Source organism: Ctenocephalides felis, unplaced genomic scaffold (genome assembly GCF_003426905.1).
Source record: "Ctenocephalides felis isolate EL2017-DRISC unplaced genomic scaffold, ASM342690v1 CF-g0.4_SCAFFOLD_01492, whole genome shotgun sequence".
NCBI classification, from domain to species: domain Eukaryota; kingdom Metazoa; phylum Arthropoda; class Insecta; order Siphonaptera; family Pulicidae; genus Ctenocephalides; species Ctenocephalides felis.
This window is the reverse complement of record NW_020537646.1, coordinates 43,506,347-43,521,844: the sequence shown is the minus strand read 5'-3', so window position 1 is coordinate 43,521,844 and position 15,498 is coordinate 43,506,347. Positions and strand designations below refer to the sequence as shown.

General features: G+C 30.5%; 1 pseudogene; it reads right to left on the bottom strand.

The window, feature by feature from the left end:
* Positions 1-2,425: 2,425 nt before the first annotated feature.
* The window catches only part of LOC113371274, a 15,063-nt pseudogene continuing 1,990 nt past the window's right edge, over positions 2,426-15,498 (bottom strand).

Genomic DNA, 15,498 nt, shown 5'->3' with positions numbered 1-15,498 from the left:
AATTATACCAAAACAACAAATAATGCAGGTAACATAAAACAGCCTCAATTTTATTTACCTCAATTAAACATTTCCAAATCAATTTCGGTTTCAAATCATGAATCTAACTTTAAAGCTCAAGTAGATACATCTTCAGAAATACGTGAACCATACGACGATAAACAATACTTTACTGAAACGGAAAAACAACGCATTACTTAAACAACTAAGACTATTGACGGAAGTTTTGGTACTATAATTCAATTTGCAAAAAATATCAAAGACATAGAATATAGTAGACAAGTAACATTAAAATGTCATATTTCATTTGCAAACAGAAACCAATTCACCGAATACAACTTCAAAACACAAGAGCATGTGGAATATGGAGTCAGAATATGCAAACTTTTTTCGTCTGCAAATGCAACCATAATATTCAGTTTAAGGAGACAATGTCACGGTGCTCCTATAAGACAATTTAGAGAATACTGAACTGATTATTACTGATTGGTCTTATAGCACTTAAAAAAAAAGATAAACTATGATTTCCAATAAGAATCAAGAAATGCAGTTCATTAAATTTGAGTGTTACCAAAACCACTAACATCTACTTAATTAATTCACATTATTGAAGATTACCAATTATTTTGAAATCTATATTTCAAGGCCGGGAAAATGTTCGCGCCAATCAAAGCATGCGGCTATATTGATATAAAAACAAAAAATCATCTATCAAAAAATCATACAAATCAATCACTCAGAACGTAATCAAAAACAGTATTAAAATTATTGTAAATATACTTATAACTTGTTATTAATATAAAATAAATATATACTGTTATAATCAAAGTATTTACAATTGGTCCTTCATAAGGCAAGCAATCAAATCAATCCTAAAATTTTTCACCATTTTTGGCACTTTTTGCTCCGTATCTTTGAAACGGCTAGATATGCCTTTGCCAAAAAGCAGCAAGTCTTCTTATCGATAGAAATCGAAAGTTTTTTGAGTCATTCAAGCCGGTTGATTCGTGTTCACGAAATCGTCACACACACATACATCTATTTTTTTCTAAGATATGTTAAAAAATTCGGAAACCCCTGAAACGTAAAGATACATACAAATGTTAAAAAACTTAAATTGTGAAGTTAAAAAAAATACGATTTTACGTATTTAGGTGTACTTGTGTTTATAATTGTATGTGCATATTATTGTTTTTTTCATTTTCTGTAAAATAAGATTAAAATTAGATATTATAATCTAATAGTACAAAAATATAAGGTAAACCTTGGGGTTTTCTTTCTAAAATTCCACTGTTAATTCTAAAATCATAATTGCTCAATGTCTATTTATAGACATATTGTAATTAATAGGTGATTAATTAATTACTAGCGGTGCATGGCCTTGAGCAAGGCAAATTGCTGGAACTATTTAACAAAAATTTTTTTTTTAAAAAAAGCTGTAAACAATGAGATTTTGAAAAAAAAATCAATTTAAATTTTTTGAATTGACTTTATTATGTTTTGAAATTATTTGAAAATTTTGAACTTTTTTTTCCGAGCAATCGTAAACAACGCAGAAATTTTGCATCGCGTTCGAACGAATAAATATTGGTATATTATTAATAAAATCTATTATTTCTATTGGATAAACCCATAGAAATGTAAACAAAATTTTTACTTATATTATTAATAAAATCTCTATAAAATATCTAAAAAAATTATGTGCTTATGTATAATGATCATATTTTGACCGTCAAATGTATTTTTTTTTTTACTTTTTTCACTCGATATCTGAAAGCGCTTCCTTCCCAAAATTCAACTATTTCTTCATTTTGTCAATACAAGTAAAATGTTTTTTGAATTATTTAAATCGGACGCTCCGTTCTCTCAAAAATTGTGTTACCATTTTTGGCACATTTTGCCCCGTATCTTCGAAACGGCTGGACCTGTAATTATTTACTTATTCTATGTTATTGTTTTATAATTTAAAATCGCATAGCATATAAAATCTTTTATTATAGGCAAAACTCCTACATTTTTTACACATACAAATATACAAAATCTATATTTATACACTTTAGTGCTTTACAATCTTTCTACATTAGATATAGTTAATCACATATGGTTAAAATAAGATATTTACACTATATAGTATTTTTACATAATATGCATATAAATTTATACTTAATATATTTTTAACTTTGGTATTTTGATTATTTACTTGATTGAGATATAAACATTAACTTTAAATATAAAATATATGGTGTAATGATTTTATTTTTTTTATTTCGAATTTGATGCTTATTATTCATTTCAAAATTTTTGTTTATAAATATACCTTCATGTTGCAAATTTAGATATTATTGTCTCCTCTACTTTTGTTGTTCAATAAAAAAATTGGTTTATGAATAGTTTCTCAACTATTGAGTAGACAGAAAAAAACAAATTATTTCAAAGTGTTGTAAAACGCTTCCGTGTCTTCTATCGATTCTACAACATTCATATAACAATTATCACTTTCGATGACTGTTATATTTTCGGTGTCGACAAAACCCTCATCGCAGCCGACTTTAATCTTGATGCTACTCTCTGATACAATTTTTTTGCCTGCACTACTTGAAGAAGAAGTAGTACCCGAATTCAGATTTATCGGATCTGCCTCAATAGACGTATCAAGAATAATAGCGTCAATTTCATTATTGTTAACAAACAGACCGTTCTCAAAGTTGATGGTGTCCCCGCAAATTTCGGCGTAAATATTCTCATTATCTTCTGGACAGATTTCTTCTTCAAAGATTTTTTGGTTTTGGTTTTTATTATCCAATCGATCACGCACTGTACTGTAAGGCAAGTCATCGATTTCAGGCAATTTTCTGTTTTGAATATTACTGATTTCTTCCTCGTTTGTTTTGTGTTCTGGAAAATGCACTGTTGCTTTAGTGATAGATTCATTTGATTGAGATTCTTTTCTTAATTCTATTACATTCATTTTTTGCGGTACGCTGAAGTGCAATATAGTATTGAGACTCGAAGTCGACTTACTTAGTTGTTTTGTTTTCACGTGGAATTCTGCACATAACTTTTCAGTGAAAAATGAAGTTTTTGGTCCAGAATTAGTTCTATCAGAAATTTCATCATATTTTTCTATTTTATTCAAGTCTTCTAAAGGAATAACATCAGGCTGAATTGACTTATTCTCATCGTTCTCAGAACAGTCTAAGGAATTATCAGGACAATTTGTCTGCACTGAAATGCTTTTTGTTAAAACTTTCTTTAGTGAGTCGTTTTTAACGGGCGGAGTTTTATCTTGGGTGCTGAACTTTTTACCGAATCGTTCCTCAATCAATTTCGCCATATCTTGATATCTTTCTATTGATTTACTTTTGTCATTAGGATCAAAAGGATCAACAAATTCTCTGTATTTTTCAGTAATTTCTTGCCTGTAATCTTTTTGCTCGCTGGTGTTTAATATTCTGAAATGTTTGAACCATTTAGTTCTTTTTGAAGGTTCAAAAACTTTCATCTTGCTAGAAATTTCTGAAGACATTTTATCCAAACTATAATCTGACGAATGCTTCTTCTTCATGTTATCACTTTCCATCGATTCTAAATCGTGTTTACTTAAAAATATGATAGAATCTTCCTTTTCGTGTGACGGGGAATGCTTGTTATCGCCGCGTAAAAATTTGGCAAAACTCGCGGATTTTAGGAGTTTTAACCATCGATTTTGTTTAAAATATTTTCGTATTTGTCATTTTCGGGGACTGGTGGGGCATCAACGACCTCTATTCTGCGGAACCATAAATCCAAATTGTTCTGGCAGAATGCTAAAACGTTTTGAGCGGAAGCAGATTTATATAATCGATGCTCCGTGTCTGGTCCTACTATACACCTTGACACTGTGACGTCCGGACTAGCTGTTGTCTTGGTGAGCTGGTACTGCAGTTCGCTGCCTTCAGGATTTTCAGTTAGAGAACATGTGACGAGCATGGGTTCAGAGGATACACTTTGCAATGTGAGAATATCTGAAACAGAGAAAAAATATTTATTATTATTTTTTTATAAAGTGATTGAATTTGAGAGCTAATTTGAATTAATTGAATAAATTAGGGACACGGTAAAAGCATGGGCTAGCAAACCCTAATCCGAATTAGGGCTAATTTGAAACCGACTTCGGCTAAGCTCGGCATCAGGAAGTATGATGTCAAATTTTCACGTAATGTTGTAGATCTCAAATGTAAAATTCATCAGTCAATTGCATTTTGTCTATTCGTAAATTGATGTGTAAATAAAAGCTAATGAGAATATAAACCAAGTATGAATAAATAAATAAATAAAATAAACCATGCTTTTTTATTGGTTTTTATATATTAACTCTTCTGCTACCACCGTCGCCTAAAGGCGAGCTAGTTTTAATTAGTAATTCTAATTTTCATATCTCAATAAATGTAGTTTGTGATTTGTGAATACATTTTTATTGTAATTTTGTTATTGTTTTACTTTTAATTGCAATTTGCCACACTAGGACATTCATCAACGATTTTGATGTTTTTAATGGGTTTTTGAAAAGATGGCAACCCAGTGGTTGTTCAATCCAGTTGTGACTAATTAACTATAGTAGACATTTTATGATTTGTAAAATGGAAAATAAAATTTGACATGAAAACTGCTTGATGTTGGGATTAGCCGTGGCTGGAATCGAATCAGCGAACTTTGAACTAGTTTGTGCAAGCCCTCGTCCAAACTTATTACGCCATAGTCCAGTCATTATAGTAAGTTCACCTCGGAATTCGAGATACCCAGCTGTAAATCTGTAAATACTTGTATATTGACACCGTAAAGTTGTCTCAGAATCTACATATGGTATTGACACCATATGTAAGTAATGTAATAAGTATTTACAAAGTTACAGCTGGGTATCTCGAATTTCGAGATTCTTACCTAATTTAGATTGAATTTTTTAAATTTTGTGTTTAAAATGGGCTCGCTTGTAGGTAAGTGGCTAGAATGACTGAACCTGAATCAGAGTTCTCATGTTCGATTCCACTTCGAGCAGCCTGATGTAAGCAGTAGTGACAACGATTTTCACTTGAAAATATAGATAGCAATATGTTTTCCAGTAAAAATAGCTCTCATCCGGCATTGCTGCTCCAATGAAAACATTCGCTGTATTACAGAAATTGTAATAATAATGTATCGTACAAAAATGGGACAACTGTTTGGGTTGCCATCTGTCGAACAGACTAGTATGAAGTCAATTTAGACCAACAGCTTATAGGACTATTAAGTTCTGCTTGCTGTTCATATATTAAAATTAAAAACTGTTGACAAAATTATAGCAAATGATGAGCGCCAAAGGGGCCGTTCAAGTATTACGTAAGCATTAAAACATTTCGGTAACAGGTTTGCTTACTTTTGCTGACAAAGGGGGATGGAGGGGGGGGTAAATAATTGTACTATATCTGCTTACGTAATACTTGAACGATCCCAAATTACTTTTATATAATGTTTATATATTGACTTATTTATGAATGAACACGAGAATCATTCAAAATATTGTAACAAAATTTACAACTGATTTATTTAATTTACCAACGTTATTAGTTTTTAAAAAATAAAAAATGATTTATATGTTATATGTGGTTCTATTTACGTTATATATATATATATATATATATATATATATATAAAATTTCATACTAAAATGCGATATAGTGATTGTAATTTTTTATACGAAAACGGATTGCAACAAAAACATTTTAATTTTTTTTAATAATTCATGTTTTATTTTAAGTAATAATAAATTATAATTAAACCTGCAATTATCTATTGGTTATAAAATAAAAGCAAGATATTTTATGTAAAATCAAAAATGTATACAGAATATATACACATGATCATATCATTTTCAAAATTTATTGGAATGATTATCGGGAAGTTTCTTGAATAGACAAAATACAACAACTCGAATGGTAATTAATATCAACAACTGTATAATATAAAAAAATAACAATCCGCAATATGTTTGCCTTTAATTAATGCAGCAAGACTTTAATGAATAATAGGGCAACTTAACCAAGAAAGGCTATTGTCACTTGAAATCATATTTGAGACCTATAATTTCAAGTAAAAATTTAACATAACTACTCCTTGATAACAAATTGAGGAAGTGGATATTAAACTTGGAATAATTGTTTTCTATACCATGCTCTTACTAAGAAGCAAGTGGCCAACTCAAGAGCAATATCAAACTTCCGTGTTAAGTTCTTAATAAAATGTATTTCTATTATTATTACCTGAACAATCTTGACTCATGCAGTCAGGTAACGGACCTGATATCAGTTTCACATTTACAGGTAAATCACAATGCTGGAGAATATTTGGTAGTCTATGAACGCAATCTTTATCAAAATTTGACTGCTTTCCAGGCGCTGGTAAACTGCTTGAGGTTTCATAGAATTTTCCTTTGGTTGACAGTGATACGTAAATAATCTGAAATAATATTTCATTTGTGTTAGTGATCATAATGTAAGGAACAAGTATTATTCATAATGATATTATGGCTATTTTATGCCGTATTTGTTGTAAGTTACCTTATATGGTTAGATATTATATAGTTATTATGAAACTCTATTGTTTAATGCATGTCTTGACATTATGCTGAACTTTTACTACTTGTTCTATTAAAGATATAAATACCACTGCAAGTAGCACTCAAGTAATAGTGTAAAGAGTTGACAGTGAAATATTTATAACTTAAAAGAATATTATGAAATAAATTTAATATTTTATTTATATCAAAATATAGGAACACTAATTATGTCACAACATTAATTTTTTTAGTCAATAATGAGAAGTTATTTTTTCAGCACATATAAATGTTTCAATAGTTTTGCAACCGGCTACTGTTATTAGTGCGAATTAATAATGATCTCAATGGCGTTCATAAATAATATTTTTCTTACATTGTGCAATAATAACATGTAACTATTTTTTCTTATTTTACCTGTTGATTGTCTCCTAAAAGTTGTGCATATTGGCCTTTTCCATCTTTATTATTTCCGTTACTGGAATCACCAGCCCCGTCTTGGAAAACAGCTAATAATCTGTAGACTTGACCAGCTCGTGCCATTCCTCGGATATATTGCGCTCGACCTATATAAATTAACCAAAAATAATAAGATTGAAGATATTTAGAAAAGAGAAATGTTTTGTTCTGATTATTGTCTCATGTTAAATTTTTTTCATATTGTTGGAACAGCGATCAGATCTTAAGGGTATTAGAAGCTGTTGTGATGATTGGACTTTACTAACTACCTGTGTTTTATAGATGGCAACCCAAACTATTGTTCTATCTATGTGCTAAATTTTATCATACAATTTATATAATAGCAATTGACTTTTTTATTGATGCAGTTATGCAGGACATAAGCTATTTCATTTCATTTCATTTGAAAACATTTCTATATATTCTGTTCACTTATGGTTTTTCCACTATTCAATCAACCACAACTGCAACCTTTGCTGATGATATAGCAGTTAGTTTTACAAAGGCATCTGAATGTTATAGAGGATTGGACATAAAAATGGAGAATAAAAATAAATGAGAGCAAGTCTAACCATATAACATTTACACTCAACAAGACAACATGACCAAGAGTGCATTTTATGGCCAAGCAATTCCAAGTACTGATTGTATCAAATACCTAGGTATGCATCTAGATCGCAGACTGACATGGAAGGATCATATAGCAAAATTAAAAACTATAAAAAATTGTACCGCAGAACTATACTGGCTCCTAGGACATAAATCAATTCTATCTATCGATAATAAGCTACTAATCTATTTGCAAGGTGGTTATAAAACCAATATAGACTTATGGCATACAATTGTGAGGCTGTGCGAGCAAGTCAAACATTGTGCTAATGCAAAGTGCTCAATCTACAATATTGAGACAGATTACTAATGCTTCGTGGTTCATAAGCAAAAGACCTTACACGACGATTTTCACATTGTTATAAAAATAAACAGTGTCAAACATTTTCAAAAACTAGAACATCATTCAAATTCTATAGTCAGCTTCTTGAGACCCCAATTTCAAAAAGACTGAATAAGAAGCTGCTTAAAGATAATATTGAAGGACCTTAGCACAACTTTGTATATATAAACAGAATTGTTGAATCACTTATTGGATTGATTCTCTAACTATCAATATAATATTTATCACAATAATTTGAATAAATGTTTGTGTATGTGTGTTAGTAAATGATATAACCCAAATATCTCATAGAATTGCACTTTATTCTGATTGCCAATGAAAATAAAATATAAGAAAACAAAATTTTGAAAACAAATGAATATCGATGTCACTACTGACATCAGGCTACTCAAGTTGGGTATCGAACCTGGGAGGATCTCTGATTCAAATTTCATAGCTCTAACCACTGATACACGACTAATTCTAAATTACAATATATTTTAAATATGTCGTTTGGGATATTGTAATAAGTTTGAACTGAAATTACCTGCGAGCGTCTCCGAGTAGGCTGCAAAAGGTTCAGTTGAAACAAATTTGTAAACTCGTTCTCGAACCAACTGCATCAGCGTCGTGTGCACTGCTGCAACGGCGTCACCTTTGTCACTGACCAAGGAAAACCATCCTGAAAAAAAAAAAAATTTTAATATTACACTTTTTAGAACACTCTTCTATTACACCAATGTAGTTAACATTAATTTATATAAATTTCTATTTGAATATAATGCAGACTTCTTCGATCTTTCTTCAAGATCTAAAAGTTACAAATATTACTTGTTATACGTCGACTAGTTTTGCGTTTATTTCATTTGGTATGCAGAACCCATCATCAATTTTCTCTAAATAAACAAATTCTGATCTAATTTTTCTATTTCAAAAATCACTTTATACTCGATATCAATTAATCAACATTTTAAATAATTATCAAATTTGGTTCTGTATATGTACATGATTGATATAAATGAAATCTTGCTCAATGGTTATATTGCAAAACTAAACTGAATGTAGACATATTTCAGATTGCTGAATAAAATATGCTTAATTTAGCTTCAAAACTAATATGAATAATGTAGGGAAAGTTGAGACGAATTGTTTTAATGATATGTATTCTTTTAATCATATATAATCAGTCTCAATAGTTTTTTCTTATCTTACACACATGGTTTACCGCTAGTCTTTCAATTAAGTTGGAACTAATAAAGAAAAATGCAATTATTCACACAAAACCATTTTATCCATATAAATAAAATTTATAAATAAAACGTTTAGAACCTTTTGAGACATTTTTTTAATATTTCTTTTATTATATTTTCACATCTTAACAGAAATCAGAACCTTACATCTTAGGAGCTGTTGGTCTCCTTACTTCGTATTTTTAGATGGTAACCCAATGGTTAATCCACCCATGTTTGATGATTTTATTATTAGAATTAATATAATAGGCCTGACTTTTTTTGGTGCAGCAATGCCGAGCAAGGTCTATTTACACTTGGAAACATATTGCTATCTATATTTCCAAGTGAAAACCGTTGTCACTACTGCTTGACAACAGGCTGCTCGAAGTGGGTCTTGAACCCGGGATCTTTTAATCAAGTCTTTTGGGACATGAGTACAGAAGGCATGAGCCCAAGGGAAACAAATCATGAATCATAAGTCATAACTAACCTTTGCCGGGCTCAGAACAGAAAAACAGGGTTTTGCAACAAATGAAAATCTTACTTTTTTGTTGGTGCATTCTTTGGTATATATTTAGCAGTGATTAGAGTAGGTGTTAAATCCAATTATGCTTAAGAGGTTTTAATTTTTCTTGGACTCGAATAAACTACCATGGTGTTTGTGAAATAGACTATGTCGCTGTATGGTATTTAAAGATTATGTGATTTAATCAAAATCCAAATTAAAAATATTATACAATGATATGGTTTACGTGTGTATTTTCGATATAACATTGAAATATGATACCACAAAAATCATATAGAGTTTTGATTGTGTTTCCAGTACACTACGTGCTCATGTATTAAATTTGTTCTGCTCCTCATACATTTATTAGTCATATAAAAGCTGTTCATTTTGCAATTCGTAGTTATTGTGGAGAAGGATGAAGTACCCGCTTTGTTTTGCGTATAGTTTTAAATTAAAACACAATAATAAGGAAGTCCATACCGGTAAAATAAAATACATAGAATGGTCCCTACTACAATTAATCGCGAATATAAACCTTAAGACTGGCGAATGTTTTCATCATCCGAGTCCGTGGCATTCTTGGCGCGCGCCGGGCTATTCTTCGATGCACTTTTATGAGAGATTTTATTATGAGATCTCTGTTTGCGCATCCGCAATTAACTGCGAAAGGCGCAATTGATACTGCGACAGAAGAAGCTATTTGAAAAATCATCACATCGAGGAATGCTAGAAGAACAATAACCCCAGATCAAGCAACAACTATGCACTCACAATCAGAAAAATGATTTGTTAAAGGCACAATGCTGCAAAATATCAATGACTTATTCAACAATGACAAACCGGCGATGTAAGCTTTCATTTATTTTATTAAGCCTAATAAATCTTTTCATAAATTAAAGTGAAAAGGAAAGGAAAATAAGTGAAGTGCAAGTTGGTTACTGACACTTCCATGTGAAAAACTATTTATGAAAGTATAGTTATATTGTAAAATATTTATAATACAAGTATCATTATTTTATTAGAATGCATTAAAAATCAAACATTACAGTAATATAATGCAAACGTCAAGAAATGTTTGTCGAGTAATGTGTAGTGAAATGTGAAATGTAGTAGGGACCGGGTATGATTGTGCCACTTTTTGTTCAGCAATAATTTAGTTTATTTATTAGTTCGCTGCAAAAAATGTAAATAAAATCGATTTGAACATTTGTCTCCGCAAAAATACTGAAATAGTATCCATAAATACGCTGCATTAGTCATAACATCAAATCAGACAAGTGTCACAACCGTCCACGGCATAAACGTAGGTTAATAATAGGTATAAAAACCAAAATGATTTATAACGACTTTTATTGTCAAGTATGTAACATAACACAACATAACGTAACTGAACAATCACGAAGCTTATGAATAAAATATGGCAAAACATACTTGTACTCGTATAAAGAAACTTCTTCTGTACAAATTCATGTTAAAACCAAATTGGACGTACGGAATACAGCTTTGGGAAACGGCGCGCAAATCCAACATCGCCATAATTCAAAGATTTAAAAACAAGATTTTGAAAAAAAAATATAAATTCACCCAAGTATGTCCCAAATTGGTTGGTTCATACTGATTTGAAAATAAACGCTGTCAAGGAAGAAATAGCAAAATTCAGTCACAGATACAAGAATAAAATACAGAATCACCCAAACATCGTGGCTAAAAACTTAATAAAAAACCATGGCATTGAACGGCTCAGAAGAAAGCGGCCCCTTTTTGATATTCTTTAGTAATACTATAACATGTACAATCACTAGTAGGCTTTATTTAAATTTTTTCACATCAGGACTGTATATATAAGCTAAACATATCCAACCTCGAATCGGATCACTACATTCAAACTTTTTTTCTTATTTAACAAACCATTAAAATTACTGAATGTAATTTATAACGACATATTGTAATTCATTAATGTAAATAAAAAAAAAATTAACAATAAATAAACTCAACTGTGCGATCACTTTTGCTGTCACGACTAAGTGTTGTAATAAATTTATAATTTTACTAATCAGTCAAAATATTACTGTAATTATGTATTAATATACTGAGACCTAGTCGGAATCATCATTACAATGATGAAAAATGTAATGGTGACTATCACCTGCGCATTTTACATGGAACCAGAAACTGCATATTCCTTGGCACTTGATCTGCTTTACGCCACTCCTACTTTCAGAATATAAGCTTTCACAAACTAGACAATTTTTTTTTACTTGTAGTGTTTTTTCATTACCCTTTCTATTAAATTTTTGAAATCGGTTTAGCCGTTTTTGAGAAAACGTCAACGAAAGTTAAAAAATCGCCTCACATGCGCACAGGCACGTACTTTTATCAAATTTGCTCTGATTCAATTCATAATTAAGCGTTGAGAAAACGTAAAATTCGCAAATCAGATTTGCAATAATATCAGTAGGAGCTGTGATTTCTTACATGTTACACCAGACAATGCTTCTGGTTGAGATACAGTATGTATGGAAGTATTTTATTTATATATTAATAAATGAAAAAAATGGATTATTTGTAATCAGTCTTATTATTGTCACTTGCTTTAAAAGAGTTTATATCCCAATGTTTCTTTGACAGTTTCAATAACAATATGACATTAACCCCAAGTTTGATTTCAAAAGTTATTAGAAAATCTTTTGAAAAAATAATATTATTAATAGTTTATAGTATACGTACGGTCCATTAATCTTCTGACAAATATTTTTCACATAGGTTAGCTGGCTAACGACCACCAGTACATTGCAGATATAATTGCTAATATATCATAGATAGTAATTAATCATTTGAATTGCAATAAGATCATGTAGAGTAACGCATAAGTCGCATCTTATAGGTATTGTTTGTTCGCACGGTAATTACGTTCCGAAATGCAATCATCCACCTTATCGGAAATGCAAAGGTATGTTGAATGTTCCGAGGCACAGACGAGCTGAGTCTCATGCCGAGCTAAGTGATTCCAGCGTTGCTGCATGCTGACGACTTTTTCGCTCCCTTTGCATGCCGACCGACTTATTGAATGCACTGCTATTCACAATGCAAATACTCGAAATTCAACACGCGATTGCATACGTTACGTTATTTTTCTTCGCTAACGAATTTTCCGCTACATAAACAGGAAGCTCAACTGTAAAAATTGCGAATAATAGAACAATTGTAAATAATTTTATGGCTTTCATCGCTTAAAACTTTATGGATGAATTAAAAATAATAATAAAGATCTTCAATGAACAATTAAATGCAATCAAAACAGTACAGAAAAAGTATAAAATACTGTCATTTTTTTACATGTTTACTACTTCCGTATATTTTTTAAAACCCGTATTCAAGCAAAATCATATCCAATGCACTTTGAATAACAATTGGTTTTTAAAATACAGTCATATTCTAATACAATAGCAAATTTTAAAAAGGGTAGTAAGGGTGCATATTGTTACAGGGGTAAGTATTAACAGGAGTTTTCAATAGGATCTTATACGATATCTAAATATTTTTTTCTTTTGATTGGATATATACAAGGGGTGTACAGGGCTTCATATTGTCTTAGCTACCATACCGTAGCTCGCCGCAATATGCAAAAGTGTGCAACTGCGTCATTTTTGACAGGTAATATAAAATTGCTATAATATATCAGTTTGCGTTTTTAAATTCTAAATTTTCATATAAATTATTTTGTTTCAAATTTATCAATCTTCCAGGTGTAATACTTTAATGATTGCTAAATTGTTCAAATAGTTATCTTGATTAATATAAAAAATCACACCTGAAACAAATGAAAAACACTATATATGAAAGACACTATATATTTTATTTGTATTATTTGAAGTTAACGTTTATTTGTGATGAGAATTTCTATTATCGGATACATATATACTTATTTGTATTAATTATAAAGTAAGGAAATACTTTAGAAACATATTGATTTTCTAAAAAATGAGCTAAGGATAAATTATCAGAGGTATTATTCTCGTTTTTTTTTGTCGTTACTACTTGTCTCTGCAGATGTTACAAAAAGCCTCAAATATAGGGTAAATTGTAACTCCACCCTTTTTTGCGAAAATGATTAATTGTGAAATAATAAACAATTGTCATAGAATAATGTACACTTGATTCGGCAGAGGCACACTTACTGCTGATATTTATTTCGTAGAATTGCAATCAATTGATCTCAATAATTATTAATTTAAATAAAAACAAGCTCCTAACTTTCCTACGTTGTTTTTGTATTGACCGTCCATCTGCCAGAGCATTTTAAATTGCAATTTTGCCATATAGTCCAGTCATTGTAGTAAGTACACCTAGGAATTTGAAATACCCAGCTGTAAGTCTGTAAATACTTGTATATTGGCACCTAAAAGTTGTCTCAAAACCTACATATGTTGCGTACACCCTACCATATGTAGGGTTTGAGACAACTTTTAGGTGTCAATATACAAGTATTTACAGACTTACAGCAGGGTATCTCGAATTACGAGATTCTTACCTAATTTAAGCTTAAATGACTGGACTAATATTGGATGTGAATTAAAGACATTTGGGGTCTTGGGGTTATTAATTTTATGCTAAATATTTGGCCAAATTGAAATTTCCCTGTAGAGGGATGAAATGTTGTTAGAGAAAGTCTCAAAAAATTAAGCATGATCTGATAGTTTCATAACCCCTATCTAAATACTGTAATACCCCGCTAAACGCTGTTTTCGTTTAGCGCTGTTTCGGTTCTGCGCTCTTTTATTTAAACCCAGATTTTGGAGGGGTAAATGTGGATGATGTCGAAGAAATAATTCAAGAAGCAGCGCAGTCTTTTCAATGTTGAGATTAAGGAATTTAATGAACAAGAAGGAAACTTTAGATTTCAGATTCAAAGGAAGATCAAAAAAATTTTGATGGCGTTTGTAAAAACGAGTTTGTCTTCCATAACTAAAATGATGGATCAATTCATTGAAAATGAACCCAAATGAATGAATGAAAAGGCTTGGTGTTAGAGATGCTCTACGCGTTTATGAAGAACTTTTAAGAGAACAACGCAAAAAGGCAAACAACATTAGATGTTTTGTCACAAAAAGCTGATCACTAGAAATGGAACAAAAGGCTAACTAAATATGACTGACTTAGTATTTTATATGTTTTTTCAAGATGTTTTCAAGAATATTCGTTTTGTTATTTAAGTTTTGTTTTATTTTTTTGCAAGAAATAATAATGTGGTATTAATTTGAATTTTAAGAAATAAATGTTTGTTTTTACTTTTACTAAAAAAACACTTTTTAAATTTAATATCTAACCAATGTTCTAGTAAAAGGTAATATCTATTCCTAGTTAAATGTAATATCTAACTCAATATTTACGTGCAAGGTAGCATCGTCTAACGCTGTTTCGCATTACGCTCTATTTTGATGGAACGTATCCATATATACGTATATTACGCGTTAAGCGGGGCATTACGTAATTTGCTAACAATATAAATTTTCGCTATATACTCATGTTGATGAGTTTTCACATATTAGGAAAGAAGGTTAATCGGTTTTTCAAATGTTGAATAGTTGATTAGCTTAACAGCTGCTATTTGCAGGTTTCCCTATAAATATCAAATTAATCAATATATTTCTGGCTTGAGCAGTTTTTTGTATTTTATTGTAAGGTGCAGTACTGCAAAAAGCTCTCCAAAATTTACAATTAAATTATCTGTAACTAAAGCTAAGAGCTTTTCAAACAACTTAAAGCACTGACTATGTTTTCATATCATATATTCAAATCA